Genomic DNA, 13424 nt, shown 5'->3' on the forward strand with positions numbered 1-13424 from the left:
CGTGACACTACCGGAGGATATTTTCGTTGAATTGAGTAGGTACCTACAAAGTAAGAGGCTTTCTCTTGCGGATCGTGAAATCGACATTTTTTTTTATTTGCCATTCATGCATACTAATATTTCGGCGGTTTGGAATTGGTTATCGATATCTATCGATCAAGCAGATTCATTTTGTTGGCGTTTGACGTTTTGAATATGCATGAAGGAGCTTCAAAATTAACTTTATACATATTAGAAGTGTTCGGCGAAAAAATCTCTGTAAAATCCAACTGTTGAAAAATAATTTTTCAAGGTGCTTCCTCAAGCAACCAAAATTTCCATGTTATCTTCGATGTGAACATTCAAAGTTGCATGAAAGCTGAATAAAAGTTCCGATAAAGATTTATTATGACAAAAATGACAAAAATGACAAAAATGACAAAAATGACAAAAATGACAAAAATGACAAAAATGACAAAAATGACAAAAATGACAAAAATGACAAAAATGACAAAAATGACAAAAATGACAAAAATGACAAAAATGACAAAAATGACAAAAATGACAAAAATGACAAAAATGACAAAAATGACAAAAATGACAAAAATGACAAAAATGACAAAAATGACAAAAATGACAAAAATGACAAAAATGACAAAAATGACAAAAATGACAAAAATGACAAAAATGACAAAAATGACAAAAATGACAAAAATGACAAAAATGACAAAAATGACAAAAATTACAAAAATGACAAAAATGACAAAAATGACAAAAATGACAAAAATGACAAAAATGACAAAAATGACAAAAATGACAAAAATGACAAAAATGACAAAAATGACAAAAATGACAAAAATGACAAAAATGACAAAAATGACAAAAATGACAAAAATGACAAAAATGACAAAAATGACGAAAATGACAAAAATGACAAAAATGACAAAAATGACAAAAATGACAAAAATGACAAAAATGACAAAAATGACAAAAATGACAAAAATGACAAAAATGACAAAAATGACAAAAATGACAAAAATGACAAAAATGACAAAAATGACAAAAATGACAAAAATGACAAAAATCACAAAAATGACAAAAATGACAAAAATGACAAAAATGACAAAAATGACAAAAATGACAAAAATGACAAAAATGACAAAAATGACAAAAATGACAAAAATGACAAAAATGACAAAAATGACAAAAATTACAAAAATGACAAAAATGACAAAAATGACAAAAATTACAAAAATGACAAAAATGACAAAAATGACAAAAATGACAAAAATGACAAAAATGACAAAAATGACAAAAATTACAAAAATTACAAAAATTACAAAAATTACAAAAATTACAAAAATTACAAAAATTACAAAAATTACAAAAATTACAAAAATTACAAAAATTACAAAAATTACAAAAATTACAAAAATTACAAAAATTACAAAAATTAAAAAAATTACAAAAATTACAAATATTACAAAAATTACAAAAATTACAAAAATTACAAAAATTACAAAAATTACAAAAATTACAAAAGTTACAAAAATTACAAAAATTACAAAAATTACAAAAGTTACAAAAATTACAAAAATCCCAAAAAAGAGAAAAATGATAAAAATGACTTAAATGATAAAATAAGAAAAAAATAACTTAAGTTACATAAATGCAACAAAACTGTTTCTAAAATTTCTGAACAGTTACTTGAAAAATTAAATAAAATATCACTCATTCATATTCTCTATGAACAACTAGCGAAGTAGACAATGTGCAACTCGAGACCCCATACACCCAACCCTCGGGTAGTGGTCATATCACCTCTTGTCTGCAACTCCGATTCTCTACCTCCCCGTGGTGCTAGCTGGGGTGCGAGTAACCTTAGCGGAGATCGGGTACCCAACCCCGGTGGATGCTTTGGTCGCATGCAGACTGAGTTAGGGGGCTTCGTACGCGTCTGTTCTCCATGTCAGGGGCGGCGTGCGGAGTGCAACAGCGTCCTGATGGTGTTCGGGACCCAAAACAGCAACATCACGACGGTCCTCCTGCGAGATAGTGGGGTTAGCTGCGGGCCTTGCGAGCCTGTGACTACAAAAAACATAAGCAACGAACAACGAACAACAAATTTCGGATGGAAATCGGCAAAGACCCACGCGACGAAAAGGGACTAGCGATTGGAAACTTGGAACATGGAACTGCCGATCTCTAAATTTTGTGGGCAGTACCCACGTGCTCTCCAACGAATTGAAGAGCCGCAAATTCGACATCGTAGCGCTGCAGGAGGTATGCTGGAAGGGCTCCACGGTACGAACGTACCCAGATGGTCGTGCCATCTACCAGAGCTGCGGCAAAACACACGAGCTTGGAACAGCTTTTATAGTGATGGGAAAGATGCAAAAGCGCGTGATCGGGTGGTGGCCGATCAACTCACGAATGTGCCGGTTGAGAATCAAGGGCCGGTTCTTCAACATCAGCATCATCAACGTGCACAGCCCTCACCTCGGAAGTACCGGTGACGACAAAGACGAATTCTACGCGCAGCTGGAGCGTGAATACGACCGTTGCCCAAAACATGATATCAAGATCGTCATCGGGGATTTCAATGCTCAGGTCGGCCAGGAGGAGGAATTCAAACCGACAATTGGAAGGTTCAGTGCACACCAGCTGACCAACGAAAACGGCCTCAGACTTATTGATTTCGCCGCCTCCAAACGAATGGCCGTACGTAGTACCTTTTTCCAGCACCGCCTCCCACACAAGTACACCTGGAGATCACCGTACCAAACTCAATCACAGATCGACCACGTTTTGATCGACAGCCGGCACTTCTCGGACATCATCGACGTCAGATCCTGTCGGGGCGCCAACATCGAGTCGGACCATTATCTGGTGATGGTGAAGATGCGCCCAAAACTCTCCGTAGTGAACAACAAGCGAAACCGGCGCCCGCCTCGGTTAAATATCGCGCGACTGAAGCAACCTGAGGTCGCGGCAGACTACGCGCAATCGGTTGAAGCAGCGCTGCCGGCAGAGGGCGAGCTTGACGAAGCCCCTCTCGAGGACTGTTGGGATACCATCAAAACAGCCATCAACAGTGCTGCGGAGAACGTCATCGGTTATGTGGAGCGATCTCGACGGAATGACTGGTTCGACGAGGAGTGTAGGAGGGTGATGGACGAAGAAAATGCCGCGCGGGCGGCAGTAGTGCAAAGAGGCACCCGTCGAAATGTGGAAAATCACCGACAGCGGAAGAGGCAGCGAGTCCGACTTTTCCAGGAGAAAAAGCGCCGCCTGGAGGAGGAGGAGCTCCAGGAGCTGGAGCAGCTGCATCGTTCCCAAGAAACACGAAAGTTCTATCAGAAACTCAACGCATCCCGCAAAGGCTTCGTGCCGCAAGCCGAAATGTGCCGGGATAAGGACGGAGGCATCCTGACGGACAATCGTGAGGTGATCAAAAGATGGAAGCAGCACTTCGATGAACACCTGAACGGCGCACATGCAGGAGATCAAGACGGTGGGGGAAGGTACATCGCCGGCGTAGCCAACGACGAAGACGAGTCACTCCCAGCGATGAGTGAAGTTAAGGAAGCCATTCGCCAGCTGAACAGAAACAAGTCGGCTGGGAAGGATGGCATCGCAGCTGAACTCATCAAAATGGGCCCGGACAGGTTGGCCGATTGCCTACACCGGTTGATAATCCGGATCTGGGACATAGAACAGCTACCGGAGGAGTGGAAGGAGGGGGTAATATGCCCCATCTACAAGAAGGGCGACAAATTGGACTGTGAGAACTACCGAGCGATCACTGTCCTCAATGCCGCCTACAAAGTGTTGTCCCGAATCCTACTCCGCCGCCTAACGCCACAAGCAAACAGATTCGTGGGAAGTCATCAGGCCGGCTTTATGGAGGGACGGTCTACGACGGACCAGATATTCACATTACGGCAAATCCTCCAAAAATGCCGCGAACACCAAGTCCCTACGCACCATCTATTCATCGACTTCAAAGCCGCATACGACACGATCGACCGTAACGAGCTATGGAAAATCATGGACGAGAACGGCTTTTCCGGGAAGCTGATCAGACTGATCAAGGCGACGATGGATGGAACGCAGTGCTGTGTGCGGATTTCGGGTGAATTGTCGAGTTCATTCGAATCTCGCAGGGGGCTTCGACAAGGTGATGGTCTATCCTGCATGATGTTCAACGTGGCGCTAGAAGGTGTTATTCGACGAGCGGTGGGCGAAATGCGGGGCACGATTTTCAACAGATCCAGTCAACTTATTTGCTTTGCCGATGACATTGATATAGTCGGCAGATCATCTGCGGCGGTGGAGGAGACCTACCGCAAACTGAAACGCGAAGCAGGAAGGATTGGGTTGATGATTAATACGTCCAAGACGAAGTACATGCTGGCCTGCGGATCCGAGACCGACCGAACCCGCTTGTCCAGTAATAACAAGGTCACGATCGACGGCGACGAGCTGGAGATAGTCGAAGACTTTGTCTATCTCGGCTCACTGGTGACCGCAGACAATGACACCAGCCGTGAGATCCGGAGGCGAATTATCAGCGGAAGTCGTGCCTACTATGGACTCCACAAGCAACTGCGGTCGAGAAGACTTAGCCCTCGCACGAAGTGTAACCTGTATACGACGCTTATTAGACCGGTTGTTCTCTACGGGCACGAGACATGGATATTGCTCGAGGAGGACCTGCGTACACTCGGAGTATTCGAGGGACGAGTGTTAAGAACCATCTTTGGCTGCGTACAGGAGAACGGAATGTGGAGGCGAAGGATGAACCACGAGCTCGCGCGACTCTACGGCGAACCCAGTATCCAGAAGGTGGTGAAGGCTGGCCGGATACGCTGGGCGGGACATGTTGCGAGAATGCCGGACGACTGTCCTGCAAAACAGGTGTTCGCTACGAATCCGGTAGGAACAAGACGAGCGGGGGCGCAACGAGCGAGGTGGTTAGACCAAGTGGAGCGTGATCTGGCGAACGTGGGGTGCCCGAGGAATTGGAGAACGGTTGCCATGGACCGAGTGAATTTTAGGAATTATGTTCGTCAAGTTATGTCTTAAGACGGAATACTATGTGAATAAATAATAATGAACAACTTTGTCGAAGATTGTATCTTCTTAGGCAAACATGTTATCTTCTTTTTATTGAGGTATGTCTTTTGGCATTGAAAAACAATCAATGCAACTGACATCACTGCTTTTTCTTAGTAAGGTATTGCATGATTTTTTTGCAAGCAATATTTCGCTAAGCACCAGCAATGATGTCAGTTGAATAAATCATTTTTCAATTCCATAAGACATACCCTAATGTTGCAAAGCTTATTTTTTTTGGCTTCAAATCTTAGTTACGGTTTTCGTAAAAGTTGTTTAGCGGGAAATTTCCTTGAATTTATAATTGAATTCAAAATGGACATCACAATCATAAGCAGGTTGGGTTCCATAGAAAAAAAAATTATGTTGATTTTTTAGAACAAAATCGATAGCGAATTTTGAATAGGGCGAATGCGCGAAATGTAAACAAACTGAGTTATCAGCTGGATAAAAAAGTACGTTCGAAGACCTACATTTTGATCGTAGTTATCTAAAGGATATTTGGTTTTTGAGAAATAAAGGAAACAAAATAAAATTTTTGCTGTGAGCTTATGGAGCTGTCAAACTTTGATCGCGTTTTTCTCGAAACAGCGATGTTGGCGCATTCGCCGTATTCAAAATTCGATACCGAAATGTTCACTTTGCTTATTTAAACTTAAAAGATAAAATTAACGCATGTACACGTTACTGAAAAATTCTGCTAAAAATCATGGATGAATTTTGAACCATTTAATTTAACGTATAAAAAACTGATTGATAATTTAGAATTACAATTACTGCACAGCAAGTTTCGTGATATGAATTTAATCGATAAAGTAATTTATTTGAATGTCTTTGTTTTATCTAAATTTTGTTATGTAGCACAAGTATTCCCTCCATACTAATCAACACATAGCTAAAATAAAAAAAGGCAGTTGGACAGTTTTTCTGGAAAAATTTCATTTTTAAAATAGAAAGGAATCAGTTATATTTAAGACCTGAAGAAGGTGGACTAAATCTTGTAGATCCTGAGAGTAAAGCTAAAGCTTTGTTTATCCGCAATATTCTTTATGAAACCAGTGGAAATGAAAATTTAGATGAGGTCTATCTTCTTAACCTAAGATCATTTGAAATTTTACCGAGGAATGGGAGAGCTTAGATTGAAGAAGCGATATTTTTAAAAACTAACTTTTCATTGACAAATGTCAGAGCTTTATATTGGTATTTCATTGATACAAAAAAGATAATTCCAAAAATTGAAGATAATCTACCACTAATAAATTGGGAAACAATTTGGGAAAATTTAAATAGCAACTTCTTAACAGCTGAAGATAGATCGCGATTATTTGCGCTAGTTAATGATTTGTTGCCAAACGAAGAAAATTACGTTCATATAACATAGGCCGCCTTGAAAACAGCAATTGAGAAATTTGCTCAGAGCCAGATACGAATCTACATCGCATCAAACAATGTACAAATGCAAAGCCTGTATGGAAAGTCATTAAAGAAAAAATTAAAATATCTGTACAATCTCTTGAAGATATTCTTTCGTAGAAAATACAGCCAAAAAACCAATGTCAAAAAACTGTGCTATGGTTAGTCGCTAGGGGAATGAGTTTCAATATAGGAAGAGTAGGAAATTTATACATTTTTAAAAAACGCCTGAACGAATACAAATGGAATCATACGGTTGTATTGAAGAAACATTTTGGGAAATATGTAAACCTTTGTAACTAAGTTGTATGTTTTTTGAATAAAGAACTTTTTTATAAAAAAAAACCAAAAAGACCCAAGGGTTTGAGAAATTAAAAATCGCCCAAATTCGATTCAGTCTACAATATAAAATCTACAGACGTTCAATTTAAGATTAATTTTCAAATTACATCAGTAAACAACATTAACCTATCTTTTTTTCTTTTTCTATCGTTTCAGACTTCCCAAATCAATCAGCTCTTTGTTATCGAAATATGCAAAAAAATTACAAGTTTAAAAAAAGTTTGATTAATTGCTGTTTGTAAAGCATGCTTTTATAAACAAGGAAAACTCGCCCTTACGTCATTATCATATTTAATAGTGTTGTGTTTGTTGGATTTACAAGCGAAAAGTTTAACAATTTTATGAAAAAGTGTTTTAAATGTTTGTGAATAAGACAAACAAGCTCAAATTAATCAGTACCCTTCCTTCTAAACTACAATCATTATATGGAATATAGTTGTGAACATCGGGTGCAAAATAATTTAGTTGAAGAAAGAAAAGCAGAAGCAAACGCAAGAAAATAATCCATCAGTTCATAGGCAAACGTTACCGGAGATTTAATAGGATTACACATTGGTGCGGCTAAAGTAAATACTCAACGAAGGTGTAAGGAAGCAAAAGCCAACGAAGCTTTCGCAGAAGAGGAATCAGTTAAGTCTCAATATCTGGCATCTTTTTTTCAGTCATTGTCCCGGAATATTGATTTTTGTGCTTCCTTATTTAGAACGGATTTGAACCCCAGCTGCCATCATGAGGTAAGTTTTTTTTGTTTTAAAATGTTTTAAAAAATTCAGAAAGTAAAAGGAAGGAGGAACACCGAGATGAAATGAGATGAAATGAGATGAATTCTATCAATACAGCCGATAGAATAATTTTATTAAATTTCAGAAAATATATAGATGTCAAGATCGATACTCTGAATGGTTATCTCTTGAAATGCAAGAAAAAATCTTTTCTCATGTTTGATATATTTGAATTATTTTCAAAACCAATTTCTAATTAGGTTGAAGTTTTTTCAAACGTTAAAATCACTCAAACTGCACATTAAATTTCAGTGTAATACTTATTGATTACAGTGTGATTTTTGAATCTGAGTTCTGTGAAAAAGCGCCTGAATTTATACTAACAATTCAACACAATGAGATTAAAAAAAACCGCACAATCGAGGCGTTTTCTATCATTTAATAGTCTCCACTTTTGTTAATACAGTTGTACAAGAAAATTTGTAGCGTATTAATGTATTTTCATTTCCAAATCGAGAAGCATCTTAGCAAGGTATTATGTATGATGCATCTGTTCCAAAAAGGCAAACTTTACGTCATATTAGTGCCAAAAGCCATTCCATTCCCGATAGTGATGAGACACGTAGGAATACGTAATGATGTCAACAAATTATCACCAGGGAGTCCAATTAACGGTTACCTTTTGCCTTCTAATCGGCAAAGCAAAATTCCTCAGTTTTTTTTTGTTCGTGTAAAAATAGACATACGAACACCCAAGATTCATTTAGCTATATAGGCATCACCCAGATCAAAACTTGGAAGTCGGATGAACCGATTCAGAAAGTGCAAAAAAAAAGTTCAGCCATAAATTGGCACTTCCCATTTTGAGAAAGGGGTGAGAGAAAAAAACCGCCCAACTTAGCTGGAGGTCATTTCCACTCGAAACAAATAAACCGAGTTGGAAATGTTTAGTCGTCGTCGTCGTCGTAGTCGGAAACGCAGTTGGGATGGAAATGTTTTAATTAACGGGTGAAGATTTGCAATCCCCCTCAGGTGCCTGTTGACAGGTGTAAGTTGAAGGTGTTTTGAGCGTAAAGTGAAACATTCCACTAATTGGTTAGAAGAAAAAACGGAACATGTTACACAATATGTTTTTTTTAAGTTGTACCTGGTTTGTGTCGAACTCTAAAATTTAGATGGATTACTTTAGTACTGAATTTTTTCAAGAGAAATTTTTCCAAGAAAATTTAAAATAATCATAATGATCATCTAGTGACATAACTTTTTTTAAAGAGTGCTCAAAAGATTGGAACCATAAAATTACAGAAATGATAATTAATTTCTGAAATTTTTTTTTATGTGTCAATTTTTTTTATTGAATCCGATTATACTTCGATTTCAACCAAAATTAGTAAAATAATTGTGATATAGCTCAGTTGGCAAGTCTGTTGTCTCCTGAGCCGATGTCCACGAGTTCGAGCCCAAGAGTAAACATCGAACACAGTTGTACCGGATAGTTTTTTCAATAACGATCCGCCAACTGCAACGTTGATAAAGTCGCGAATGCCATAAAGATGGTAAAACGACTATAATCGAAACAAAACAAATTGAACTTCAAACTATGTCAATTAAATTGTCCTTTTGGTTTCAACGACCTTCTGAAGAGCTCACTCGGAGCGGATTGGGATCACTCGAAGATTACTATACCTCACATCCATCATTCATTATCGATTGGCTGTGAATTGCAAAGACACCAAGCGACATCAATGCATTCAATAGGGTGATCCATTTTTTGTTTGAAAGTATTTGATTGCAATCATCGGTTCTTACTAAACTATCCTTTATTTAAAAAAAAAATCAAAGGAACGTTTTGAATTTTTCAAATTGATCGAAAATCAGGTAGCGAAATAAGTTAATCCCTAACCCATATGCAGGTCACGTTATGAAAAGGGTGGAACCAATATGAATTGGTGATTTGTTTATTGACATGCATCAAAAGATGCTTGTTGCGAAAAGTTTCGTAACATAATAATGGAAACTTGGTGCATCGCATGGGTTTCCAATAGACAGTTCACGCCCACAATATTATGTGTTTGGTGTGCACATTGCAATTGTCATTCAAAATCGAGAGCAACTATTTGAAAACGAGGTTGATTGTAACGGATAGAATCATCCATACACATTAGACTGCCCCAAATTTGTATGGGAAATTCAAAACCTGTAAAATGTTATGCGCTGCAGGCTAAAATTAATCCTAGGCCTAGTGCAAGATCTCATGCCAAATTTTTCATCCGAAGACTGCAATTTGATTCGAATTAACATAAAAAAGTTATTAGGCGTCGAAAATAGGCAAACTTTTTTAAGGGTGAACCCCTTCCCGTTATCCGATCTGGCCCAAATTTGGCATGAGATCTTGCACTAGGCCTAGGATTAATTTTAGCCTGCAGCACATAACTTTTTCAAAAGTCGGGTCATTTAGGGCACTCTAATCCATATCCATAATAAAGGGACACTTTTTTTTAAATAAATTTTTGAAGATTATAATCAAAAGTTTGAACTTTCAAAATGATAATAGAAAGGTACTAACCTTCACCATGAAACAGTTTGAAGAATGTTTGAAAATTGTTTTATTTCCAAGCTATTTTTCTTAGTGATCATGTTTCATGAATTTTATTGCTAATACAATGAAATAGGGTTAAATAGAATGGGCTTGTGATATAGCTCAGTTGGCAAGTCTGTTGTCTCCTGAGCCGATGTCCGTGAGTTCGAGCCCGAGAGTAAACATCGAACACAGTTGTACCGGAAAAGCTTTTCAATAACGATCCGCCAACTGCATCGTTGATAAAGTCGCGAATGCTACTAGGGGAAAGTCGGGTAAAACGGACACAGCGGGTAAAACGGACACTTTCAATATTTCAAAAGTTACAATGTTTCGCACAAATCTAATGATGGGAATATGTTCGTCTAAGTGTATCAACACTTTTGAGACCCTTTGTTTATTTATAGCAAGCAAGGTCCCACAATAGTAAACAAAACAAACAAAATCTTTGAGGATCCATTATCTGATGTAATTTTCTCTCCTCATAAAATAGTTCATAACTCGCAAAATTTTCGAAAATTTCAACCGTTTTCAAAGGTAGAGTGATAATTAGGCTTCTTTTTAACCATTCGGAGGAAAATCAGCAAATTTCAGTCCAAGGGCTTAAACAACAAACGTTTTGAAAAAAAAAGTAGCAAAGGCGGGTAAGACGGACACCTCAAGGTCGGGTAAAACGGACACATAAATTTCTCCAGGTATTTTAATTTTTTCATCGGTTTGTTCCTCCATATGCCTTCAGAAGACCTTGGCAAGAGCAATTGTCGGTCGAAAAGCACTCACCATCTCAAACAGGCCATAAAAAATGTAAAAACATGATCTCCTGTGAAGAAAGCGCCTATAAAATATGAAATTCCGAAACCACTCGGTTCGCTTCTGCACTCGGACCTGTTGGTTCCATTTTGGTTGAAAAACGTTTTCAAATGCTTAACTCACAAAAATATCTAATTTTTCAGCAATTTTTGCGGCAAAATGTACCTTTTCTGAGCAGTGTCCGTTTTACCCGACCATTTTTGAAAAGTGTAATTTGCAAGCATGTTTTGAATAGCTATAAAAACAGTTTTGATGAAGGAAATTTGCTAATTTCAACGGTTAATGCGTTAGCAAACAACCTAAACTGCCCATCTGCACGAAAACTGCGATGAAAAGAGCAATATCTGATTTTCTCTTGCGATTCTAACTTAGGGTGTCCGTTTTACCCGACTTTCCCCTACTACTAGAGTGGTATTATACTTCGCCATGAAACAGTTTAAAAATTTTAAATTTTTTTTGAATCTTTGACAGAACATTTAACGCGTAGAAAACGCTAAAAACTAGGAAAATTGATTTAATTCAAAGCTGTTTTTCTTAGTGATCATGTTCCATAAATTTTCTAGTGAAAACCGTGAAATAGGGTTAAATAGAATTTTATAATTTGTGCCCAACGCTCTATTCAAATACCTATCTCGTTTTTATAGTTTTTCAAATTGCAGAACCACCAAGGTTATGATTTTTTTTTTAAATTATTAGAATGGTCCTTTTATTCAACATTCTTGAAGTTCAGTTCCTTGTTGCTAGTCTTGATGTGTTGCGTGAAACCTAAAACGATACAGGAAATAAAAAAATGCAATAAATTATGGAAAAACTGCTTTTAGTTGAATAGTTGACATAACATTTTATTGAAACACTAGCAGACCCGGTAAACTTCGTCTTACCATGTTCAACTTGGCGTCCATTTTCCATTTTTCTAGTTTTTTTTTACATTTCCCTCCATTCCGTTTACTCGAATTGTCCCGCTTAATTCTAATGGAATAAAACCTAAGAATTCTAACTCAATTCTATGGGTCTTTACTTCAATTGTTAAAAAAAAACCTTCAATAAATATAACATGTATCTTACATGAAAACTTTTTATACTTTTTTTTATTTCGATTGAAAATTAGATTTTTTTTTTCAGTACTCGAAGTAATCATTCAACTTGGCAAGCCTCATGCAAAAAAATCCACTTTTTGTAACTTGTTCCATAAATAACTGTATGTTGATAATATGTATGTTTAATTTGTTGTATTCCATTTAGATGATTTATTCCGCTTTGTTCGAGTTCACATTAAGGTTTGAATCAAAATAAAAGTTTCTTATTTATTGAAATAAATTACTTATGAATCATTATGAAAACAGAATTTTGAAAATCGAGTCAATTTTTGAGTATTTGCCTAATATTATGCCTAACGCAGCGTTTTCAGCTCCCAATTTGCTTCAGATGGTGTATTTTTTAGAGCTGAAGAAATAAAAAAAAACATTAGAGAAGATTTTTTACTAACCATTTTTGAACAACTTTTGTTTACTATCCTCATTCTTCGGAGCAGTTTGAATTAAAATCCACATTTTCACAAAAATCATATTCAAAAAAGTTTTGACTGGTACTAATTTTATAGACATGGCATATTTCAAATGCAAATTAAATTCCTTTGAACTTTTTCCCCAATGATTCAAATAAACGATTGGATTTGAAAGGAAAAAAGAATTATTTAGATTTTTTTTTATTCAACCGAATAACAGATTTTTTTATCTTACAGCGCCAATGTGACAATTAAACCCATTATTTCAAATATTCTAATTTAAGCACTGGGATGTTCTGATTTCAAATTTTTATGAACATTGTTGGTGGTGCTCTGCGATTTTATTTAGGATTATTTATTAATTTATTTTTTATTTATTTATTTTGAATTTTTAGCAGGTTTTTTAGAATTAAATAGATCGAAAAGAAATAATATGTTCAGGCTTCGATGAGTTCATTTTATTTTCTGGAAATTTTCATGTAAACATCACTCAAAACCTTAATCTTAATTTTCAAAAATGAAACACCGGGGAAAGTGCAAACGGATATCACCTCAGCTCAACTTTCATATTCTCTGAAAAAACGATTTTTTTCAAAAAATACATATTTGAGATGTAGGCAAAAAGAAATATCTAATTATACATTTGTCCCATTTATTGAGGCAAGTGAAAAAACATAGGTCTTTTTTTAAATGCGTGAGTGAAAAGACTTTAAAATGAATTCAATACTTGTTCTTGTTTGTCTGTTATATCAACTTTCATTGATACATCTTAAGTTTTTTTCCGGAATAAATTATTGCTTGATACTTCAATTTCACTGAATGCTATTCAACCAAAATAGCTTGATTTACAAAGACCATTATAATAATTTTAAATTTCCGCTCCAGATTCAACACTCGGGATATCCTTTCTAGCCATTATGGAGATAAAATTCTTAAATTCTAGATGGTCATAGCTAAA

The sequence above is a fragment of the Uranotaenia lowii genome, chromosome 3, assembly GCF_029784155.1.
Source record: "Uranotaenia lowii strain MFRU-FL chromosome 3, ASM2978415v1, whole genome shotgun sequence".
In the NCBI taxonomy this organism is placed as follows: Eukaryota; Metazoa; Arthropoda; class Insecta; order Diptera; family Culicidae; genus Uranotaenia; species Uranotaenia lowii.